Source organism: Pyrus communis, chromosome 10 (genome assembly GCF_963583255.1).
Source record: "Pyrus communis chromosome 10, drPyrComm1.1, whole genome shotgun sequence".
Lineage (NCBI taxonomy): Eukaryota > Viridiplantae > Streptophyta > Magnoliopsida > Rosales > Rosaceae > Pyrus > Pyrus communis.
Genome location: NC_084812.1, coordinates 22,101,046 through 22,126,269, shown reverse-complemented (window position 1 = coordinate 22,126,269; position 25,224 = coordinate 22,101,046).

Below are 25,224 nucleotides of genomic sequence, written 5' to 3'. Positions count from 1 at the left end.
AAAGCAGATATGGTAATTGTCCTATGTATGGGATATCTATTTAAGTTCTCATTGGTTTTACATGAACTTTTGCATGTGTCTGAAGAACAAATATATATAATTAATATATATATATATATATATATATATATATATATATATATATATAATCTGAAGGGGATGTAATTGTTTTCTTATTAATTATACCGTAATACATTAACTATGTATGTATATTCCAATGAACTTACCTAAATCTCTGAAAGTGTATACGTACCAACTGCCAAAGCTTTTATATACCGATGCATCTATATTTATACACATCATCTTCACTTATATTCTAAAAGTGTTTCATTCAAATGTTTCATTTATTTTAACCATGCTATTTAAAGTTAATCAAAATAGTACTTGGATCTGATTGTGTGAATGAGTATCTAAATAAGACTAGAGTCAAAAGTGATGCATTTAGTAATTGCTTACACTAGTGAATAGGACTTGATTTAGGTGGTGGTGGTTTCTTGTATTAATAATTCGAAACAATACTTTGGAACCTAGGTTTGGGAAATACGAAAATTGATATTGTGGTCTAATGTTAAATGGATTGTGGCTTTTGTTGGATGTTTATTGGTTTGATTATGGCTTGTATATATATGTAAGATGGAATTCAGATCATGCATTGCACTAATAATAAGAGGTACTGCCGTTATACTCTCAACTTGTCATTATCTTGAGATTACGTGGTAATGACATGATTATACGGTTATACTCTCAGCTTGTCAATACTTTGAGATTACTCAGTAATGACATGATTACTCAGTTGCATTCTTAGCTTGTCATTGCCTTAAGATTACTCAGCAATGACATGATTATATTATCCAGCTTTCACTAGTTATGACTGGTGGATGATATTGTATCCATGCCACTAGTAAGTATCCACTCAGTTTACATGTATTTATCAACTTTCCATGTATACAGGATGTAGTAAATGTATCAGTGATTACATCCGACGTTGAGATACTTTGCAATAGCTCTAACGTATTCCATCTTGTATGGAATTTACTCAATATTTTAATAAGACGTCTTTGGATAATTATGCTCTGAACATATTCTCATGCATGTAATAGATGGTCGAAGTCCCATTAAGTGTGGCCCTTCGGGGATGTGTTTGAATAATTGTGATCAGGTGCAAGTGTTTTTAATTTGGGCATATCCCTATTTTAAGAGATGTTCTGCCAAAATTTTCAGTAGATTTTATTGGTTGATAATTTAGTTATGTTTTCATGCACATCATGGTTTCATCACCTATTTGGATGATGGCCAGCACATCTCGATTTTGGTGTTCACTGGATATTGAGGTCGGAGTGTGTCAAGTTAGACTTAAGATTGCAAAACATCTGTATGTCTCAATCGAACTTCGTCATGCTGACCCATATGATTAATTAGACTGCAACAAAGTTACAAAATGTTTATAAATTTAGTTAATATAAAGTGCATTATAAGAACCTAAAAGATCAGTACTGATAAAGAATAAACCAAAAGCGAACATAAGAAAAAAAAAGTAAAAATAAAAAAAGAAACATTTTTAGGTTGCATCCATTATATTCTTGAACCATAAACCATAAAGAAAATACCTTATTTCTAGGTTGCAAATCAAAAGCAAAATTTTAATGCGCGAAGAACCCCTTAGGTTCCTGACATATTTCGATCCGGAATGTCCATTAGGACCCCGAATCGAGCTGTGCTGGCTGATACCTGGAAGGTGACGAAGCCATAAAGTGTGATAGTGTATAAAATGTGAATAATTAAAACCTAAAAGTGCTTAAGTACACGAATGCGCGATGAGCAGGTCTGGACCCATTTCACGTGTGATAAAGAGCATATGTATAGTACAATAGGGTAAGATAATGATTATACCATCATAAAAAGACATCTACACTGAAAAGTGCCACGAATCCTCGTCGATACGGAACTCTGCTGCTAGAACCTGGAGGGGTGCAAACATAGAAAATGTGAGTGAGCGAAACAAAACTTTTCAAATCAATTTCAATTACCTCACCGTAACACTTCTATAATTTCCTAGAAAATAACAGTCATGACTATAACTCAAAACCATAAGCAAAATAATAGTCTCACAGCTATGCTGTGTCAAATATCTTAACAAGAATAAGTAACCCAGGTGAAATAAATCAATATGAAATGGTATGTCAGCCGGATCCACTTATTGTGGCCTGTACGGCTGAACTAATAGCTCATCAACATGCTAGCCGGAGTCACCTCACGTGACATGTACGGCTGAATCAATAGCTCATCAACATGCTAGCCAATAACTCATCAACATGCTAGCCAATAGCTCAATAACATGCTAGCCAATAGTTCATCAACATGCTAGTCAATAACTCATCAACATGCTAGCCAATAGCTCATCAACATGCTAGCCAATAGCTCAATAACATGCTAGCCAATAGCTTATCAACATGCTAGTCAATAGCTTATCAACATGCTAGCCAATAGCTCATCAACATGCTAGCCAATAGCTCAATAACATGCTAGCCAAAAGCTCAATAACGTGCTAGCCAATAAATCATTAACATGCTAGCCAATAGCTCAATAACATGCTAGCCAATAGCTCAATAAGTATACCTGCACATGAGTCGGAACCACCTAAAGTGGTATGTACGACAGGACTGAGTGTAAATAAATACGCTCAAGTGCTACAATCACGTGAAGACTGTACGAATAATTGCAAGTCATCTACGAGTTGGAACCACATATTATGGTATGTACGACAGGACTGTCCACCTACCTTGGATCCAAGGTGAGCGTAAGGTGTGGGAGTTGAACATCACGTGAAGGATTGTGCCTTGGCCACGGGCGGGAGCACTAACATCGGGGTGCAGGTTTATGAGCTCTAACTGCATCTAATATAACATGTACGACTCATGGGCAACCTGTATGACAAGGTCGGAGTTGCCTATTATTGCAACCCGTACGACAATGTCGGAGTTGCCTAAAACATAAATGTAGTCATGCCATAACTCCATCATTTCAACTAATGCCATAAACTCACCTGAACTTACCTGTGTGTCCTGTGTTCACCTTTGCACTTCAAAGCATTCACAATAATTATGTGTAGATAATATACATATGAATACTCAACCATAACATAGTGTTTCCAAATATATATACACAACATGGCGTGAAATGCATAATCTATAATGCCCCACTTCCAAACTATTTATTTTCGGGAATAGTTATCGGTGATAAGCCCAACTAGACACTAGTTTAATTAACTATCATTACTTACGTTTCCTTACTTTAATTTCTTGATTTTTCACACATTGATTTATGACCAACATTTAACCACCAAATCATAAGGTTAAATCTCACGTTTTCCACCACTGTCCCTCACATTGCTCAATTCCCCAAACAAGGCTATTGTCTCAATTATTTAGTCTCATTTATTATATGACTGCATCTAACATCTCGTTAGACTGCCTACGTACCCTAAACAGGGATTGTGGAGCCAAAAATAATCACAAGGCGACACGTGGATTTTTGGGTTAAAAGGATAAAATTACCCTCGAAGCATACTAGGTTTCCTACGCGCGAGCAGTGGACAATCATCCTTCAATCAAGCCAAAAGTGTCCAAAATAGGTAACCAATTCAAAGATATTCTCATCCATCCTCATCTTAGGTAATTATTTTATAACCTGCATAACATTCCATTTAAGTAGAGATTAATTAGATAATTAATGGATTAATTCCTAATTAATCCATTAATCACCCAGTACACAAATTATCACCCATTACACACCAAAAATACCCCAAAGGGCCAGCCACCTATTCTCCAAAAGGGACCGGCCATGCTCTATATATATCACCCCATTTTCTCTAAAAACTTAAGTCTTCACTCTTGCTAAAATTCTCTAAACTCTCTAAACACTTTTCTCTCTAAATTCTAACTTTGGCATCGGAGGTTCTTCGGCCAAAGCCCTTCCCATTCATCATGGGCACGTGAGGCTCTTGGCCTTAACCAAAGGTGTTAATTGTTTTGTAGGTGCACTTTTGTCCAAGAAGAAAGAGGTAGAAATTTGCATCCGCATCCACAAATTGGTGCTTTCATTGAGAGTTGAGATTTACACTCGTAGAAGACTTTTGCGCAAAAACCTTTTTTTCTTTATTTTCTAGTCCACTTGTATTTTTCGTACGTTCTTATTATTAGAATTTTTTTTATTTGCAAAGATTCTTTGATAAAACGTAAAAGAGAAATACAATGGCTAGAAATTTAGAAAATTCCACATGTGAAAATTTCAATATTCAAGAAATGGAACTGCGGCGATCCACGAGACTAAATGTTATCTTAGGGGGAGCGGCACCACCACCACAAGGCTCTACCATGGCAACCACCACGGTGGCCACCACGACAATCATCCGTAACGAGGTCTATGGCTCCACTACCACAGCTCAAGCCGTGCTATCCAAGGCCCCCGCCACCAAAGCCACGGCCCGAGCCATGTCACTCCATGCCCAACGCAAGCCCAATGCGTTGCCAAGATGAGCTGATAGGAGCATATTCATGCGACTTAAATGGCTTGTTCTCGTGTATTTACGTTATGTTTCTCTCGTTATTTTAGTCCTTTATGCTTCTTTTGTGTGTTTTCAGGTTCTAAGGGCCTAGGGAGCAAGTAAGTGCATTTTGAGGCCATTTGGAGCATTTTTGGGCATGGATTGGATAGCTTATCCATGGAGCCAAGAGGATGGACGAATTTGAAGGCCTTGTATGCACTTGAAGACACAAAACAATGGCCTTAACCCAATCACATAACACATTATGCCATACAAACCAACCTATTTTAGGCCCATTCTATGTACTTAAACCCTAGCCCTTTAAACTAGTTCATTTATCACTTATCAAACCATTCACTTATCACTCACCACATATCATTCACTTATCACTTAACATATCATTCATTTATTTCACTTCCATACTCCTCTTAATTCCACATGCATTCTCACACATGCACATCATTCACTCACATTTCCACCATTCATTCTTTATTCCTTTCCAAACATCTCACATGCATTTCTTCATTATTTCCTAACCCTACATGCATTATTTATTGCATCTTCACATGCATTCACACACACTTTACACATTCAAACCGTGAGCTCCCATTCCTATATGCCATTTTCAGATTTCCACCCACTAACCTAGTCATCAACACATGCACTTCCACCTTTCATCCATAATGATTCATGATTCATTCACTTTGCATCCTTTAATTCAATCACATACTTTCCCATTGTATAATACATCCACATGCATCTTTAACCAACAAACATTACAATCACATGCATTCACACACCATCTTCCCTTTTACAAAACACATTGCCGTGCCTTCCCTTCACAATTTCAGCTTTCCTCCTTTTAATTCCACATGCATTCACTTCATCATTACACCACCATTCATTCTTTAAATCCACATGCACATTCAATCATTCATTCAAGCCCCCTTGTGCCATGTTTCACCCTTTGTTCCCACCTATCACATGCATCATCATCAAACAAACTCTAATTGCCGTGGGTTCCCTTTGCTCCCCTTGTGCAATTCCAGTTTTCACATGTGTCCTAGCTGTTTTTCCATCATTCCTCCACACAAATGCTTAAACAAACAGCCATATGTTCCCTCCACTACCCCTATAAATACCCTAGCATTCATTCATTCACTCCCCATTCAATTAGCATCTCATTTGATACACTTCACACCACACAAACACAACCCTTGTGCCGCAAATTCCCTTCCAATCTGTGCAGTTTTTATCCTCCATTGCAGCCACTATCCAACCACTTCCCATCCCTCCAAAACACTTCACATAATCCCCAAAGCTCACCTTAGACCTTGTGCTACAACAACGAGGAAGAAAAGAGTGCTTAAACGTTCATACAATTCAAGTTTGAGTTGTTGGAATGTTTAGGTGTTTCTTTGATTTCAAAGTTTAAATTCAATTTTCTTTGTTTTGTAATGGAAGAGAAGAGTGCCTAAACGTTCATACAATTCAAGTTTGAGTTGTTGGAATGTTTAGTTGTCTCTTTGATTTCAAGGTTATGAGGAACTAAACCCCCTTTAGCTAGGGGGTGATTCGAAACTATGTTTATATTTGCAATATGAATTGATTACTTTTGGTTGGAATTTCATAAGTTGTGGATTCAATTCGTTTAACTGTTTGATTGATAACGTATTTATGTATGTTCATTGAGATTGCAAGCTTAATTTTCATGCATGAATATGACACTTATAAACAATCGCGTTAAACGAATTCTTGGCATAAGTTTCATGCGTATTCCATAGTAACGAATGCCTCGTCAATGTTTATGATTTCCGTTGGACTTAATGATCTTTGTTGAATGTCTCTATCATGCGTATTCCATAGTTAGGGACTTTGATTAAGAATAATTTGGTTGTAATGCGTATTCCATTCAATCCAATGAATCTAGGGAAATCTGAAAGTTAATTTAAGCGAATCTAATTAACTTGGAGCATTGAGTTTCATAATTTATCGAAAGACCAACCGAAAATCAATCTTGTATTGCAAGTGTAACATGTGTGGAGAAGAACCCCTTGGCTATTCCATCATCCATATTTTCATCACATTCATATTTACGTTTATTCGTTTTACAATTTGCTTAGTTTATTAACTTGTTTTGTTATTTCAATTTTCGTCAAATCAAACTTCCCCCCCTTATTTTGTTAAGTCTTAATCATTTGATTTGTCTTATTTTATGTTTTTAAAGTATTTGGAGTCTTTTGAACTTGTTTTGAGTCTTTTAAGTTTGTCTTAGTGTTTTAAAAAGTTAGTTTTATTTATTTAAGTCAAGTGTTTAGCATCCCTAGTTAATCCCCGGTTAGAACGATCCCTACTTACATCATTACTACAATTGTCACAAATAGGGTTTAATTTGTATGCGTATAATGCTCGTATCATGAGCCTAAGCTTCTCATTCGCGAGCATTACGTTCCTGCAGCCTACTCTCGCTGCCCAGCCTGCTCTTGCTGAGCAGCTAACTCTTGTGGCCTAGCCTGCTCTCACCGAGCAGCCTACTCTCGCCGAGTAACCCACTATCGCGGCCCAGCCTGCTCCAGCCAAGCAGCCCACTCTCATGGCCTAGTCTGCTTCCGCGGCTCAGCCTGCTCCAATGGCATTCTAAGCAACCCAAATCGGCCCAAGACTATCTCAACCATCCTAACCAATCATCGAGCCGGGGGCATTTCCACCACGTTTCTCCGCGGATTTGACATTTCCCAATTCAAATCTCACGCCCGGAGCCTCCCACACTTCCACTGCTCAAGGAGGCACATTCCTTCTAGGCTATTCTAATCTAAATGGTGAACAACACTTGTCTCGACAAGTCATAAAGTTGACAAGCGCCCTTGCACAACAGACGACCTTGATGAATCAACTTTTGTAACACATCGAGATTCAACGTGCCCCAGACGAGGTGTCCCTAAGTAGGATAAGGGCAGACGAACCTTTTCAGCAGCGTCCTGGCAAGCAGCCACGAACTGGGCGTTCGGGCAGTGTACATTCCCGATTAGGCCCCCGAGATAGCGTATATTCCCGTCTTAAGGCACGGAGAAGCGTGAACTCTCTACTAGGCCTGAGGATAAGTATACACTCACGATTGGGGCCACACTTTGATAATCAACATGAGCAGCCTTCCAGGCAAAGCATTCATTCGCGGCTAGGCTCGTAAGGAGTATCCTCTACATCATATCGGAGTAGGCAGCACGATGGACAAAGAGAAACAATCAGTCAATCCGGCTCAAGTTCAACCGGCAGCCTGCGAAGAATTCCCTTGTTTGCCAGAAGTGGACCACATGCACCCTGCCACGACGTAGACGAGCCGAGCACATGGAAGGGTAGCTTAGACCATCAGGTCAAAATCGAGGCAGCCGAGAGATCTACCACCTTCAACAAAGGCAAATTCAAGAAAAAGTAGAAAGGCTCATGACCAAGTGATTGTGCAATTTCCCGCGCAACGAAGCTATTGATATGGCGCTCCTATGAGACATGACCAATATAAGCGAATTATCTTTCAATGACAAGATCGAGCAGACATGACTACCCCACATAGATTGTCGAATATAAAGATACCTTCTGTTCTGACAAATGCAGCAGCTCAGCCTAATGGCGAGCCAGGGGCAGACGAGTACCAGAAGGACACACCAGCCCAACTACTAAGAGTCGGGGGTAGGCTAAGGATTATTTCGGTTGTTCCAGCAGTTTAGGTTTCCTCAGCTGCACTCATGACAATGATTTCCATGCTCTCCAGTGTGAGAGGATAAACTAATTGTTCTCCAGTGCGAAAGGGTAAACCAATTTCCCGACACCCAAAAGGTTCTGTTCTCCAGTGCGAAAGGATAAACTAATTGCTCTCCAGTGCAAGAGGGTAAACCAATTCCCCGACACCCAAAATGGTCTGCTCTCCAGTGTGAGAGGATAAACTAATTGCTCTTTAGTGCGAGAGGGTAAACTAATTCCCTGACACCCCGACACCTAAAAGGGTCTGCTCTCTAGTGTGAGAGGATAAACTAATTGCTCTTTAGTACGAGAGCGTAAACCAATTCCCCGACACCCAAAAGGGTTTGCTCTCTAGTGCGAGAGGTAAACTAATTGCTCTCCAGTGCGAGAGGGTAAACTAATTGCTCTCCAGTGCGAAAGGGTAAACTAATTTCCCGACACCTACCTGGGTAAGCTCTATGGTGCGAGAATGCCACATAGCTTAAAAGATCGAATGCTTGAAGATCAACTAAGCAGCAAATGGTCAGGGGCAGCAGCCATTTTTTCATTTAACAATTCGCTCATTCAACACTTCATCTTCAGCAGCTCCGATCTTAGCAGCTTTATCCTTGACTGCTCTATCTCCAGCAGCTGAGAAATCAAACTCAAGCAGTTTCCTTATTTTTAGCAAGCAGCCCAGACATGGCAGCCCAAATCGTTGCCCATGCCACGCCACTTCCTCGGCCCAATCCAAACCAATCCTTGGCTTTAATCAAGTTGAGTAGCACAAGCAATGGCCCCTGCCACACCACCTTCTTAGCCCATGCCCATGCCAAGCCGACTCCTGGCCCCTGCCAGCCGATGTGCCGCACCACCTCGACGGTTGCCCCGTGGGAGCACCTCTTAAGAAAAAGACAAGGAGAATTAAGTTTTTCTTACATAGGTGCGGCGCGAAGAAGACGAAGAAAGCAACAAAAGACGGTCATTTGCACGGGCAAGTGTAGAACATTGCTAGAGGAGGGGGAACAAATATCCTCTAAGCTTTCTCTCTCTTGTAGGGTAGAATAAATCGCTCTCCAAAGTTGATTTAACAACCCACTTAAGGTGGACTTAAATAGGCTTTGAGAGAAATTTATGTTCCTTTCCTACAAGGATCTAATTTCATATTAAAGAGGGAATCTACATCAAAATAGGAAGTAGTCCTAAGTTTCCTAGAGCAAGAAGATCTCTACACCTACTGCCATTTCCTGCGAGCAGGCCAGCAAGTGTGGGGGCATTTGTGGAGCCAAAAATAATCAAAAGGCGACACGTGGATTTTTGGGTGAAAAGGACAAAATTACCCTCGAAGCATACCAGGTTTCCTACGCGCGAGCAGTGGACAATCATCCTTCAATCAAGCCAAAAGTGTCCAAAATAGGTAACCAATTCAAAGATATTCTCATCCATCCTCATCTTAGGTAATTATTTTATAACCTACATAACATTCCATTTAGGTAGAGATTAATTGGATAATTAATGGATTAATTCCTAATTAATACAAATTATCACCCATTACACACCAAAAATACCCCAAAGGGCCGGCCACCTATTCTCTAAAGGGGACCGGCCATGCTCTATATATATCACCTCATTTTCTCTAAAAACCTAAGTCTTCACTCTTGCTAAAATTCTCTAAACTCTCTAAACACTTCTCTCTAAATTCTAACTTTGGCATCAGAGGTTCTTCGGCCAAAGCCCCCCTATTCATCATGGGCGTGTGAGGCTCTTGGCCTTAACCAAAGGTGTTAATTGTTTTGTAGGTGCAATTTTGTCCAAGAAGAAGGAGGCGGAAATTTGCATCCACAAGGATCAAACCATTCGTAGTTCATACTAGTCCTCCAAAGCATTCACAACAATTATATGAAATATTCAATTTATCAAATTTTGGCGCCGTTGCCGGGGATTAGCAAACTTGCTAATCCCTTGTGTTTGTGTCGTGTCAAAGTGTGTCTTAAGGTCAAGAGTGTCGTGGGTTTATTTGTTCTTTATTTTAGTGTTTGCCGTGCCTTATTTTATAGTTTTTGTGTGTTTGCCGTACCCTCTATAAGGGTTGCTGATTTGTTTTGTTTCCTTGTTCTAGGTACAAGTGTATGACTCGTAGTTCTCATCCCGTTCGTGAGAATATCTTAGAGTTTGACGACGATTTTGAACGAACTTTGAGAAGAAAGAGGAAGTAACCAGAACCTAATCCACCTAGTTCTAGTTCTGAGGCCGAATCTGAAGAAGAGGAAGTGGAGGAAGAAGAACAAGTCATGGCGATGGATAATCGAACAATCAAGGAGCTTTCTGCCTCGGGATTAGATAATGCCATGCCATTATGCATTCAATATCCTAGGGCGGCCTATGGCAAGACCGATGAGTTCGAATTGAAGTCAAGCTTGTTGCATCATATTCCCAAGTACCATGGGCTGTCCATGGAAGATCCAAACAAGCATTTGAAGGAGTTTGAAGTTGTATGCTCAAGCATGACACCCACTAACGTCGATGGGAATATTTTGAAGATGAAAGCTTTTCCATTCTCTCTTGCGGAAAAGGCTAAAGATTAGCTTTATGAATTGGCACCCGGGACCGTTACTTCTTGGGAAAGCATGAAGAGAGCATTCTTAGAGAAGTTCTTCCCTACTTCAAGAGTCATTCTCTTGAGGAAGAAAATTAGCGAAATCCAACAAAATCAAGGAGAATCTTTTCCAGCGTACTATGAGCGTTTTAAAGCCCTTGTTGCATCATGTCCTCAACATCAAATGAAGGAGGAGCTTCTACTTCAATACTTCTATGAGGGCCTTCTTCCTATTGAAAGGCAAATGCTCGATGCTTCGGCTGGAGGTGCATTGGTGGACAAAACTCCTATGGCAACCAAGACCCTAATTGCAAACCGTGCTCTAAATGCACAACAATATAAAGGAATTGGGCAAAGGGACCCCCCACAGCAACAAGTGAATGAGGTAAGTGCAATTTCTGAAATTCAATCTCAATTAGCTAATCTCACTATGCTTGTGTCTCAGGTGGTCGATGGATCCAAAGTGCAAGGTGCGGCCATTTGTGGAGTGTGCTTCATTCAAGGGCATATCAATGATCAATGTCCTCAATTGATAGAGAATGGAGGATGGGAAAGCGCCAATGCCATAGGTTATCAAGGCCAAAATCAGCAAAGAAATGATCCATACTCAAATACATACAATCCGGGTTAGAGAGATCATCCAAACTTCATATGGAGGGAGCCTCAACAACCTCAACAACAAGGAGGATATAGACAGCCACCCCTTGGGCTTTATCAAAGGCCATACGCACCACCACAACTTCCACCACAATCTGCCCAACCAAACTCAGGTACGTCTTTGGACAATGATACACTTATTAAGTTACTTACCAATTTGTCTCAGGGCAAGAAAATCAAAACAAAGCGATGCAAAATCAAGAAAAAAGGGTGGACCAGTTGGAGAAACAAATTGGGCAGATAGCGGAGTTTGTAGGACAATTCCAAGACCAAGGCAAATTGCCTAGTTCAATAATTGTCAATCCAAAGGGAAGCTTTGAAACCGCCAAGGCTATTACATTGAGAAGTGGTAAGGAGGTTGTAACTACCCCACAACCACAAAAATCAAGCCAAGAAGAGGATGAAAGGCTGCTGCAAGAGGAAGAGAGCAAGGGCAAAGCCACGGCAAGGGTGGAGCAACCTTTGCCGCAACCACTTCAAGCTCCTAGGCCGTCCAACAAATGTAAGGTAGGTCCAAACTCAATTTTTTCTAATGTGATTCCACCAAATGTGCCTTTCCCTAGCAGGTTTAGGCAATCAAAGATAGAGGAGGATGAAAACGACATCCTGGAGACGTTTAGGAAGGTGCATGTCAATATCCCGCTCCTTGATGCAATAAAGCAAATTCCAAAGTACGCTAAGTTTTTGAAGAAGATTTGTACAACAAGGAAACGGATTTGGGAGAAAGAGGTGGTACATGTAAGTGAGAATGTCTCTGCAATATTGCAAAGAAAGCTACCACCTAAATGCAAAGATCTAGGTAGTTTCACTGTCCCTTGTGTAATTGGCAATACAAGGTTCGAACATGCTATGCTAGATTTAGGTGCATCAATTAATGTCTTACCATACTCCGTTTATGCATCTATGAATCTAGGAGAGCTTAAAAATGATGGTGTTATTATTCAATTAGCCGATCGATCTAATGCATACCCGAGAAGAGTTTTGGAAGATGTTTTGGTGCAGGTAGACCACTTGATTTTTCCTGCAGATTTCTATGTGCTTGACATGGAGGATTCAACCCACTCTCCACCATCGCCACTCTTACTTGGACGACCTTTCATGAAAACAGCCCACACCAAGATTGACGTGGCCAAGGGAGCCTTAACTATGGAGTTTGGTGGTGATATGATTAACTTTAAAGTTTTTGAATCCATTAAGAATACTAATGATGTTCGTTCTTGTTTTGCCATTGGTATAATTCAAAATTTAGGGCAGGAACGTTCAACACCAATCAAGAAGGATGCATCTAGAACCACCATCGAGGAAGGAATTGGAGTGGAGCACGCCACTACCCTAAAAACACCCAATATGGCCGTGCCTAGTGATAAAATTGGCGAGATGGTGGCTGCCCTAGGGGCATTGCCACAACATCCTAGTAAGTCTCCAATCCCAATTCCAATTCCCATTTCAACTAATAGGTTGTTACCTTCTTTGGTGCAGGTACCCAATCAATTTCAAGGTGGTGGGAGCATTTACATGGGCTTTAGGAACCCAAACACCACAATCAGGGAGGATCACTATCCCCTCCCATTCATTGAGCCATACTACGAGAATTTCAAGGAGCATACCGTGGAGGACATACCCCTCCATGCCGTGAGCCCCAGTGAAGATTAAAAGGAGGTATCGTCCGGCTGGAAGACGTTAAAGCAAGCGCTTCTTGGGAGGCAACCCATGTGTTTAAACGAGGAGATGATGGAACTCTAGCTCCACAACCAGATTTGCGTTCCTAAACCCTACTTTTTATTGCTTTTACCTTGCCATGCTTGTCATGTGTAGTTGCGTTATTTGTTTATTTGCTTGTGAGTCTATGCTTAAAACATTGAGGACAATGTTTGGTTTAAGTGTGGGGGGGGGGGGTAAACAAGTTGTTTTTGCATGAAAATTCGTTGGATTTTATCACCTATACTTCCAAAGTTGTTTTTCATTGTTTTTAAGTGTTTTTAGTGTGTTTTGAAGTGTTTTCATGTGTCTTAATCAGAAAATCCGAAAATTTGAAAAAAAAATCGAAAAAAGTGTTTGAAAAACCCAAAAAGAGTTGTTTTTAGAGTCGTTTTTGTTTTTATGTTTGTTTGTGTCTTAGGGTACCTTCCATCACAACGATGAGGATTTGGTTTTTAATTGCATGACTATTAAAGAAAGTTACAAACACGGATGGAAGTTTGATATGCTCTTTGGTTTATGCTTAGTTGTAGTTGACATTTACGAATTCACATGTAATCACAAAGAAAAAAAAAACAAAAAGTTTTTGTAACATGCTTGAAGGAAGAAACTCAAACTAACGCTACAACCCTGAGAGACTTGAGCCTACACTTTGTTTAGAGAGTTATTAATCTTGATGTTTTTGTTTTCTAAAGTCGTTGCATGATCTCATTATTTCTTTGCTTGGTTGCTACTTAGAATGCGTTTTATCACTATAGTTCCAAATACTAGAACTCATGCCCATTTCATTCAAAGCATAAAATTGAGTGCATAACATAAAACAAGATGAAGTTGTTTAGTTAAAACCGTAGCCAAATAGCCGAATCCACCCTTGCCATTTGTATTGTAGGATTAGCCCCTTTGAGCCTTATTTAGCCTATTTTCTTTGTTAACCACATCCCCCTTACCTAGCCTAGAATAGGACTTTCCATACCCTTGTTCTTGAAGTATAGTGGAGCATGACTTAGAAGGAATTCCTTTTGAGTGACATTATTGTAGAAAACAAGTGTGGGGGAAGGGATTTTTGTGTGTATGTGTGTGCCAAAGTCTTAAAGGAGGCACGAGAAATGAAAAAAAAAAGAAAAAAAAAAGAAAGAAAAAAGAAATGTGAAAAAGAAGAAAAAAGAGGAAGAAAAGAAAGAAAAAGAGTTGAAAATAAGTGAGAACGAACTCACAAGTGTTGGTTGTTGAGGAAAGGGTCCAAAAAGTTGAATATGGCCCTAAGTTTTGTGTGACTTCCCCTTGGGTGTTCAAAGTTGATTTTTGCATTCTAAAGGGAATTCTAAGTGCCTAATTCATTACTTTGCTCACTAGTGCTTCAAGAACGTTTGTTTCCTCTACCTTTCCTTGTTAGCCAATACCTTAGCCCCGTTACAACCCTTAAACTTCTATCTTGACTGTTATGTGTTTCAATATGTGGAGTTTAAAATTGGCTTGAGCATATGGTATCCCTGGTTCTCGCGTCTAAGTAGTGGCATTCCGTTCATGAGATCATATACATATACATGTTAATAATTCCAGAAATTTCTTTCCTTGTTATAACATATGTGAGTGTTCGTCTACATGTTTACATCAATCTTCTCACATATACCTAGTGTAGGGAGTGTAGTCAGAAAATCTGTGTGAAAATAGAGAGTATATCTTGTGAGAAATTGAGGGATTCTCTAAGGCATGTTACTACATTCAAAATCATGTTTTAATTGATGGAATGCGGGCTAGTGAGTGGTAACTATGATTAAGTATGTGCTCGAGGGTAGGGATAACTAAAATCTATGGGAGTGATGATCTTTAATATGTCATGTTGCATTGGAAATCCCTGAGGTAATGTTGGAAGGTTTAGGTTGTGTTTTGTTTGTTTTGTTTATTTCGTTTTGCTCGAGGACTAGCAAAAGCTAAGTGTGGGGGAATTTGATAGGAGCATATTTATGCTACTTAGTTATGTTATTTCCTTACATTTAGTGAGCTAATTACTACTTATTATAGTGTTTTGAGCTATTTTCGTTTGTTTGTAGGTCCTAATGACAAACTTGGCAAAAAAAAAGAGGCAATTTTGAGCCTTTTAGAGTAGTTTTGGGCTTATTTTGGATAGCTTGTATATGGAGCAACATGGATGGACGAATTTGGAGTCAAAAGAGGTTAGAAACATGCTACAAATCAGAAAAAGGAAAGTTCATGACAAAGAAGATAAGGAAAGTGCAAGAAAAGAGGAAACATTATCCAAAACCTTATCCAACCTTATCCAACCTTATCTTATCCAAACCTTATCCTATCTTATCCTAACCTAATCTTGTTCCACCTTAATCCTAGCTGCAAGTGGACCTTAAAACCTAATTTCTAGAAGCCCTATCTGACCCTAAAAGGGTGCCACACCTTCCCCCCTCTTTTATGCCTTCTAGAACACCCAAAATCAGCCACAAAACACTTAGTTTCTAGAAGGCCCAATTTTGGACGAATTTCCTAAACCTTTTTCTAATTGGATTCTGATTTTATTTGGCCCTTTTCCTCTTGGATTTGGATTGTATAAGTCCATATCTGAAATTAATTAGGCTAGGACTTAAATTCCAAACCCTTGCCGCAACCTAGGGGCCCTAATCAATTATTTCTGCTAGGTTTAACCCTAATTTCTGATTGCTAGGGTTTTGGCCAAGCAATATATATATGAACCTTCAGTTGCCGCACCCCCTTAGACACCCTAGGCAGCCATCCATTCTTCAATTCATTCATCCATTCACATCAGCCACCATTCATTCAGAAAACACACTTTGTGCCGCAAGTCCTAGGGAGAAGAAGGACTGCCGTGGCTTCCATAGGAGAAGGAGACCCTTGTGCCGCAAGAAATCTGCATCCATTGGAGACTTTGGGAGTTCTTTCTTCCCTCGTTTCGTTTCCATGTTTATTTTAATTTGCTTTTCAATTGTTATGAACATGTGTAACTAAGTTTTCTTAGTTAGGGGTGAATTCGAAACCATGGGCATATGTTTTCTATGAATTGATTTCCTCCAGATTTTGTTTCTTGAATTGTGGATGTGATTTACTTAATTGATTTATTGAGAACTTGTTCTTGTGTGTTGATTAAGGATGCATACTTAGTTTTCATACATGAATTTGATGCTAGGATATAAGGAAATTTCACCTAATCGTTATGACCTTATATTCATAAGTAGTGGAAATCACTAGTCATGATTGTATTAAGTAAATTCTAGGCAAGAGTATCATGCAATTCATAGTTACGAATGCCTAGTCAATGCTTAGGGTTTTCAAAAAGCTTAATGATCTTTGATTTTATCTCTATAATGCAGTTCATGTAGGGAATTTGATAAGAATAATTTGATTGTTGATACGTATTCCATCCAATTCAATGAAACTAGGAAAATCTGAGAGTTAATTTGTGCTTTTCACAATTAATTTGGGGCATTGTGATTCATGGTTTAAAAGGAATAAAATCTGGAAATCAATTTATGTTACATATGTGCATGTGTGGAGAAGAACCCCCTAACTAGTCTTTTTTCCCATTCAATTCACCTAGTTTAGTGCCTAATCTGTTTAGTTTACAATCTGTCCATTTTAGTTAATTGCGTCCAAATCAATTCCCCATTTTATTAAGTGTGTTAGATTAGTTAGAAAAGTGTTTGAATCTGTCCAAATTAGTGTTTTGAGTCTAAGTTAGTTAAATTTCGTCCAAATCACCCTTTAGAATCTAATTTGAGTCTATTTGAGTGTTTTGGGCTGTTTTGAGTCTTTTGAAGTTTGAGTCATATAGGTCTAGGTAAGTGTTTTAAAGTTTAATTTTGTGTTTTTAAGTCAGTTTAGAGTAGATTAGCATCCCTAGTTAATCCCCGGTTAGAACGATCCCTACTTGCATTTATATTACAATTGTCACAAATAGGGTTTAATTTGTGTGTCAATATAATTTTCACACCATAAACGTTTGTGGAGATGTCAATCTTATATATATATATATATATATATATATATATATATATATATATATATATATATATATATTAGACCCACTCACCTTAGGTTCGCGTTACAACTCCCAAGCACGAATATCGAGACGTCACGAACGATCCTCACCTAGAACAATTATTCAGTCACGTCTCAGAACTCTTATCCATAGAACCCATAGTTTACATAAAACACATCCCAAGGACGTTCTAGAATGATTTGAGATCCATTGACCAAAAGTCAACATTCGGTCAAAGATCAACGGTAGGGTCCACAACCCTACGTAACTCAATCCGGAAGATCCGCATTTCGGATTATCGATCTGAAACTTCTAAAGATCCACATTAAACTTCTAGAAAATAATACTAAAGTTTCATTACGATTCAACGGTTGGATCTCCGCCAATTGCCAATTCAAGTGGCGGTCAACGTTTTATTTTATGAACTTGCAAATCGAATTTAGGAAGATCTGTATGTCATATTTCTAATCTATAAGTTTCTAATATCCTCAAATATTACATACCATAATGCATTAAAATTTAGTGACGATCCAACGGTCGGATCGTCAATTTATGCAACGACCTCTTAATGGCCAACTAGGTGGTCAACTATGAAACTATATTAAACATCATAATTTCACTAAATAGATGTCAAATGTGGAATCGGGGCTTCAAAATTAGCCTAGGAAGGTCAGGTGGAGTCTTGGCCCACGCATCGCCGCGCGTGATGCCCGGTCGCCACGGTTCGCCGGAAAATTCCCTATTTCTAAAAATTCTCAAATTTCATAGAAATGAAGATCTCAAAGAGAGGAACAACTTTCATACCTGCCACAAAGTCCAAAAGTGGACGGAAGATGGTCAATTTTGCCCACGAAGCCGGCCGGTGCCTAAAGCTTCCCAGTGTTGATTCGTCGTCTACGGTGGTCCAACGGGGTCAAGGTTGGTTGGGTATTGCTCCTGGGATGATGGGCTACAAAGTCCAAGTGGTGGCATCGGCCATCGCTTTGCCGTTTTGCCGAACAAATCAAAAAGGGTAATCGGAGCATCGTGAGAACCATCAACTTCCGTGGCCTCAAACCGCCACATACAGAGGTTAATCAAGGTGGTTCTTGGGTGGATTTTGTAGAGGGTAATGAGAGCTTCAAGATGGCTGTAGTGGTGTCGAGAAATTCCACCGGAGTTGGCCGGAATCGGCCATGGAAGTTGGGTGGTCACAATGGTGGCGTGCACGGGAAAGCTGGGAGTTTTCTTCCCTTTTTTTTTTCTTTTCCTGATTTCTGATTGGGCTGCAGCCCTTTTTCTACCTTTTATCTAATTGGTCTTCCTTAACCAATTAACTAACTTTAAATAACCAACTTCAAACGTTCGTAACTATACCGTTATAATTCAGACTTGCAAACGACTTTCACCTATGTGTTCGTACCAACAAGTACTAGTTAGATACGCTAAAAGAATAAGTCATACGTTTCTCTAAACGATGGTTAATGGAAGTCAAGGTCCTTGCCTCTAGGGCATTTTCGTCAACTTCCTTGGTTAAAATAAATAAAAATGTAAAATTAAGGACGGGTTGTCACAGTCCCCCTTTCTCTCTTTCCCTCTTTAATGCACAAAGAATCCCTCGACTTCCCCTTTTTCTCCTACAAAAACATACCCAGTGAATAAAAAACATAAAAGTTTTGAATTGCATTGCGTCACAACAACTCTGTTCTATGCGCTCGTCAGATCACGACCTTTGGATTCTGATCCGCGCTCAAGGTTCGGATGCAAGGTGTGAAATCCCATCCCAGGAATTCCACTATTAATTACGTATTTCGTGTTTACATTATTTTTAGTTTATTTTAATTCCGTTAATTAAGAATTTGAATCGTATAGTTACAAGATGTGAACTTTCATAATTAATCTTTAAAACTCGTAGAACTTTTGAGCTCACAATTAATGTTTTCGAGTAGAATTCAATCATATGAACGCGTAGGCGAAAACTGTTTGCGAATCAGAATTATAATGAAAAAGTTATGGACGTTTGATATTATATTTAGATAGCAAATTTTGAGTTACTATATAAGGGAACTCCCACCATGTTTGAAGGCTAGACCAATAAGATGAGAGAGTGAGTGGAATGACCAATCAGAGAAGAGATAGAGCAGCTATCCCAAAAGCCTTCGACCTGTTTCAGACCCAATGACCTGTTTTTTCGCCCAGTGCGACTCTTCCATTTTTTTGTTGATTTTCCTGGCTTTCTTCAACCTCCCATCACTACCAAACCTCATAACGACATCCCATCATCCATTTCTAGTCAAAACCGAAGAGATTTGGTCTTGGTTCCACGAGGAACACCCATGTCAGTTCCGTGAAACCCTCACTTGTGATTCACCATTTCTGAGACATTATCCTTCAATCACCACCATCATTAGCATTCTCTTGAGACCAGGAGCAAACCCCAAACAAGTTTGGGGGCGGTGGAACACTGGAAAGGACGAATCGAGATTCACCCATTTTAGAGTTTCCAACGGTCTAGAGTGATTTCAAGCCACTTCCTGGCCAAATTGGGCTTCATCACAAGTATAAAATTTACTCCTCGTCTCATGACCTTCATTTTGGTATGATTTGATGAATTTTGGAATCAAATGATTTTTCTAGTGAATTTAGACTGATGACCGCTGCGTGTGGCGGCGCGTGGCTCGAGACACCACTCACATTTCTAGGCTAATTTGATGACCAATTCACATATTTTCGTTTGTGTCACTTGAACATATTTTTGTTAAGGTCCGCCACTTGAACATTATAGCAAACGATGATCCGACCATTAGATCGTCACTAAACTTTAGTATGTTATTGTAAGTAATATTTGAGGACCTTAGGAACTTACAAATCAAAAATCCAATGGTTGGATCTTGCGGATTGAGTTACGTAGGGTTGTGGACCCTACTATTAATCGATGGTTGACTTTTTGTCAATGTGTTTCTATTTCTCTTCATTTGTTGTAGGGGGCGTGTGGAAGTTTTTGATTATGTGAATTATCGAAGAATTCTAAATGTGGACTTGTACTTTGTCTTAAGCGACGATAGTACGTGACGTTTTGATATTTGTGCTAGGTGCGTTAGTGCGGACTCCATGTGAGTGACTTTAATATATGTGATAGAGTTATTACCCTGAAAATCTCCCGTGCTAGTATACTTTGCAGATACAGCATGGATTTCTAAAATATATTTTATGCTAAATAATTATTTTTAAAGTTTGCCATCGACCTACTTTATTAAACGCTATGTGACTTGCCTATTCGAAATGTTTATGAATTGTGTTTTAAATTATATATTTGAAATGTTTGAGAAATGTGAGGGCTTGTAGAGGACCGTTACCCTAGTGTCACGGGATTAGGTGACACCAAATTTGCACTATGTAACAGTGGTACATAGAAGGTCATGCTTGGTTAATCCGCGATAGGGGACCATAATATTTTTGGATTTGCTTGGTTAATCCGTGATGGGCGATCCTATTTCTTAGGTATGGCTATACGTACTTAGGGTTGATCCATGCTTGGTTAATCCGCGATGGGTGATCACTGCCTAACAGTTTTGTAGGAATGACTCTGTTTGGTTATTCCGCAACGGGAACTTACTACCTACTTGGTTAATTTCCCAAGAGTGGCTCTGGTTGGTTAATTTGCTATGGGGGCCACTTCCTGTTTGATTACTTATGTAGGCTTTGGTTGAATTGTATCACTCTAGCCCTAGTTTTTAGTGTATTTGTGAACGATAGTTTTGAGAATCTTTGAGATTTGATTTAGAAAAGTCGTTGGATGTCTAGGTGACTCTTTCGAAATTTTCAACGACTTGATTATGATTTCATAAGTATGAATCTATATTTGAGGTTTATAAATTGTGATCGATGGTAGTTGTTATTGATTATCACATATGTTGCATTATTGTCACTCATACGAGCTTCGCATCTTATCTATTGTTTGCCTAGTGCACCATTCCCACGATGTAGGTGCTATTTGTACATGTGATAGGTCTAAGTAGATTACAAGGAGCCAGTGGGGGTAGCAATGCAGAGATCAGAGACTTGGAGTACTGTTTAAGTTACCCTTTTATCCTTACTTGTACTATTTCTTTTGAGCACCATGGGCATGTCTTGGCCTAGCGAGGGTTGTGTTTTTTTTTTTTTTTTTTTTTTTTTTGAGTGTATAGGCTTGTATATATTTTGTAGAGGGTGAACCTGCTATCATATTCATTTTGGGATATTAGTTGTAGCATTTCATTGTGATACCCCATTCTTATTTTCGTAACATCGAGTGTATTTTTGTATTTTCATGTTTCGTCTCTAGTGACCACTGGGACCCACCTTGTCCCCTTGATTTTCCCCTTTGTCCAGTGAATCCCCCTTCTCCCCTTTCTTTTTTTATTTTTCTGAAAAGTTCCTCTCTCTTTCTCTCAAACTCTCTCCCTCAAACTCTCTCCCTCAATTTCGTTGAGTATTGACAAAGTTATGGACGTTTAAAGTTTTCCATTTTTCTGGCAAGTTCCCCAGTTTTTCTGCGGACCAGTCACCTTTCAGGCCATTATCGGGCCATGTTCGGCAACTGTTGGACTTCCAATAGGTATAATCTTGTTCTACACTTTCCTAGCTTTGTTTTGATATATCATGGGTCGAATTTGGTTAAGAAACGAGTGAGTTACGAAGCTTTGAAAATTGCCCAAATTTTCGATCAAAAACCTAGTTTTCAGTGGGTTTTCTAGTGACCGGGTTGACCCGACCCATTGACCCAATCCGTTGACCATTGACCTGACCCGTTGACTTTTGACCATTGACCATTGATCCGTCAACGTTGACTTTTGGGTTGACTTTTTCGAGTTTCAGCCTGGACCTATCCTAAACTAATTTCGACGTCCTGATTCCAAATACTCGCTCTGTTTTCCCAAATTCAATCATTTTAGGAGAGTTTTATTAATTGGTCATTTTATGTGCTTAAGTGCGCTTGTTAGTGGCGTTTTTGTCTTACCTAGTTCGAACGGCTCTTCGGCAACAGAGTATCTATGAGTGCACCCCTTCCAAAATGCATGATTTTATTACTAGAAATGCATACATGGAAAGCGTGATTTATGACTACGTTTTATGAAACGTTTATGAGTAAATTGGATTTACGCTTTATGAAATATCATGCTTTAGCGAATTTACGTTACTCAGATATTTATGAATATGATGTTTGAACTATTGAGCTTCGATGAGATATATTTTGGAAAGATTATGTTCATGATTTTATGTGCTTACTTAGAAGATATACATATGTGCCTTCAGGCGGACGATGTAGTGCCTATGGGCGGGGGATGTAGTGCCTACAGTCAGAAGATTTATATATTGCCTTCGGGCATAAGATATTTTTATATATGCCTTTGGGCAGGTGATGTAGTGCCTTTGGGTGATTGTGATACCACTACTAAACTATATGATATATGTTTTATGAAGGTTTTATGGCATGCTAGGGTTTTCCGAAAACCTATTACTTATTATTCTATATGAGTTTTCTAAACTGGGGGTTAGTACGTCAAAGAATAATTGTTTTATTACTTATATATAAACTTGGTCCACTCATATTTTGTTTTGCGCCCCCTCAGGACTTAGAATCGAGGCGTACAATCCCGGCATCAAGGCACTCCCGCATTGGTATCTTCGAGTCCTCTCGGTGTAGGACCCATTCCTTTTGTAATCGCACTTTCTATTATTCCTTTCGCTTGTATTTTGAAATTAGTTGTATACTCTGAACATGTCATACATTATCACTTTTAAATTGTTGGGAGTTGAATATTATATTTTTTTTAAGGTTTGTACTTGAATATTGTATTGCGTAGTTATGCGCAAAATTATTATGCATGTTTCACATGTTCTCGGCATATGCATTCATTAAATGGCTTGTGTCATTCTTGGGTGTCGGCCAACACATGGCCATCCCGTTGTCCTTCGGACACTGGGATCAGGGAGTGTCATTCATTCCGTATCTTACGTAAGATTTATGTCCCCTAAGTCCCCGTGTCACATGTCACTTCTCAACGTATGTCGGGATCAGGGCATGACACAAGGTCCGCACCTTAAAAACGCCCACCATTGAATTACCATTTCTCCAATTATTTTTCTTAATTAAATGACGCTTCTTTCTTTGAACTCTTCCACATCTAAAATAACCCCAACACCCTCCGTCGTCAACCTTTTTTCAATTATGAGCAACATTTCATTGAAAGTTTGTTAGATAATATTAGAGAAGTTGTAATTGTTTGCTTTTAAAATTTTGTATCTGGGTTCTTTGTGATAAACCAACACAGACTTCATTGCAATTCCAATCCATTATTTCATCAGTTACATTTTTCCTTCAAATTTTCCAATGACTTATTCTTAGAGAGTGGCCAATATGTTCACATCCCTGTACACACATGGAACTCTATCAATTATCATCAAGCTTGAAACACCCATGAATGAATGACGAGTTAGGTGGCGGAGAAAATTTGGTGCCTTGTTAAGACTGAGAGTTGCTGGGAAGGTTGGAACGATTACCTGGTCGAGTTTGAATTGATGATTTTTCTTTTCTTAATATTTTCTACAATTTTTTTGGGAAGAAAAATAAGAAACTTAGTTGGGGAAGAACGACTGATACACGGTGAATGGAAAATCAGAGAAGAAAAAAAAGAGTGGAAAAAAAAGAGGAAAAAAAAAACTTGGGTCATTAGATGAATCTAACGGTCTATATTAATTAAGAGAAAATTTAATTATAATGATTTTAAAGATAATACATGGTAAAAAATTATACTCAAGCTAATCATTTGGAAAATTTTATATGATTTGTTGTGCCACTCAACAAATCTCAATCGTAAGCTGAACATACACGTTATTGTCAACCTTGACAGTTGACACTCCCACCCATACTAATCTTCCTTAGCAATTTAATGGAAGAAAAATCCTTCGGAAAATAAACATAATTCCAAGTTTTGGATAGCAACTGATAGTGCTGATTGCCCGTGATCCACGAAGTGTCTTATGTGTAGCAAAAAATAATTCCAAAAATCATGTAGCTGACACGTGGATTATTTCCCAAGAAAAACAAGACTGCCCCTATTAAATGAGTAGGGAGCAGCCTCATTCATCACGCACAGTTGAGGTAGAGCGGGCAGAGATCAACCACTGTTCAAGGCACCCTTGCCCGTAGGAAAGTCAAATGTATTTATGATAGAATAATCCTTTATTCATATTATAAATACATTCCTAATCAGATAAGACATCTTTCAAGTAAGTTATCCTAATCCCATTTATTTAGGATATTTACCTATTTATTCTAAGATATTCTAAGATATTTATTTACACAAATATCTTAGAATATTCCACCCAAAAATACCATCTATGGTTGGCCACCTCTAAACCCTAGAGGGCTTGCCCTTCCCCTCTTCCTCTCCTATAAATACACCATTTATCTCCAAAATTCAAAAGGCTTTTAGCTACCCCTAAAGAGGCTTTTTGCTTCCCACAAACACTAAAACACATTCTTGATAGAATTCTAACTTTGGCATCAGAGATTCTTTGGCCAAAGCCCCTCATTCATCGTGGGCGCGTGAGGCTTTTGGTCTTAATCTTAGGTGTTATTATTTTGCAGGTGCAAATTCGTCAAACAAGAAAGGGGGAAATTGGATCCACAAATTGGTGCTTTCATTGAGAGCTCTGATCCGAAGACTCGAATAAGACTCTCGTTTTCAATTTCTTTCATTCGTAGATCCATGACAACGATGGCAGGAAATTTAGAATAACTAATGGGATCCCCTACATTGAAGGACATGGACCAACTGATGGAGATCACGACGTTGCTCCATGCCATTGCTCCTCGAGGTTCACCAAGGCAAGGGCCGCTCCTTTTCCACCATGAGGTTGTTATGCATTTAGCAACCTAAATATTAAGCTACTAATTGCATGTTTTAAACTCGCAAGTGCACAAGATCAAGCACATAGTATATAAAGCAAGTACGAGATCATTCCCATGAGGATTGCACTAATATG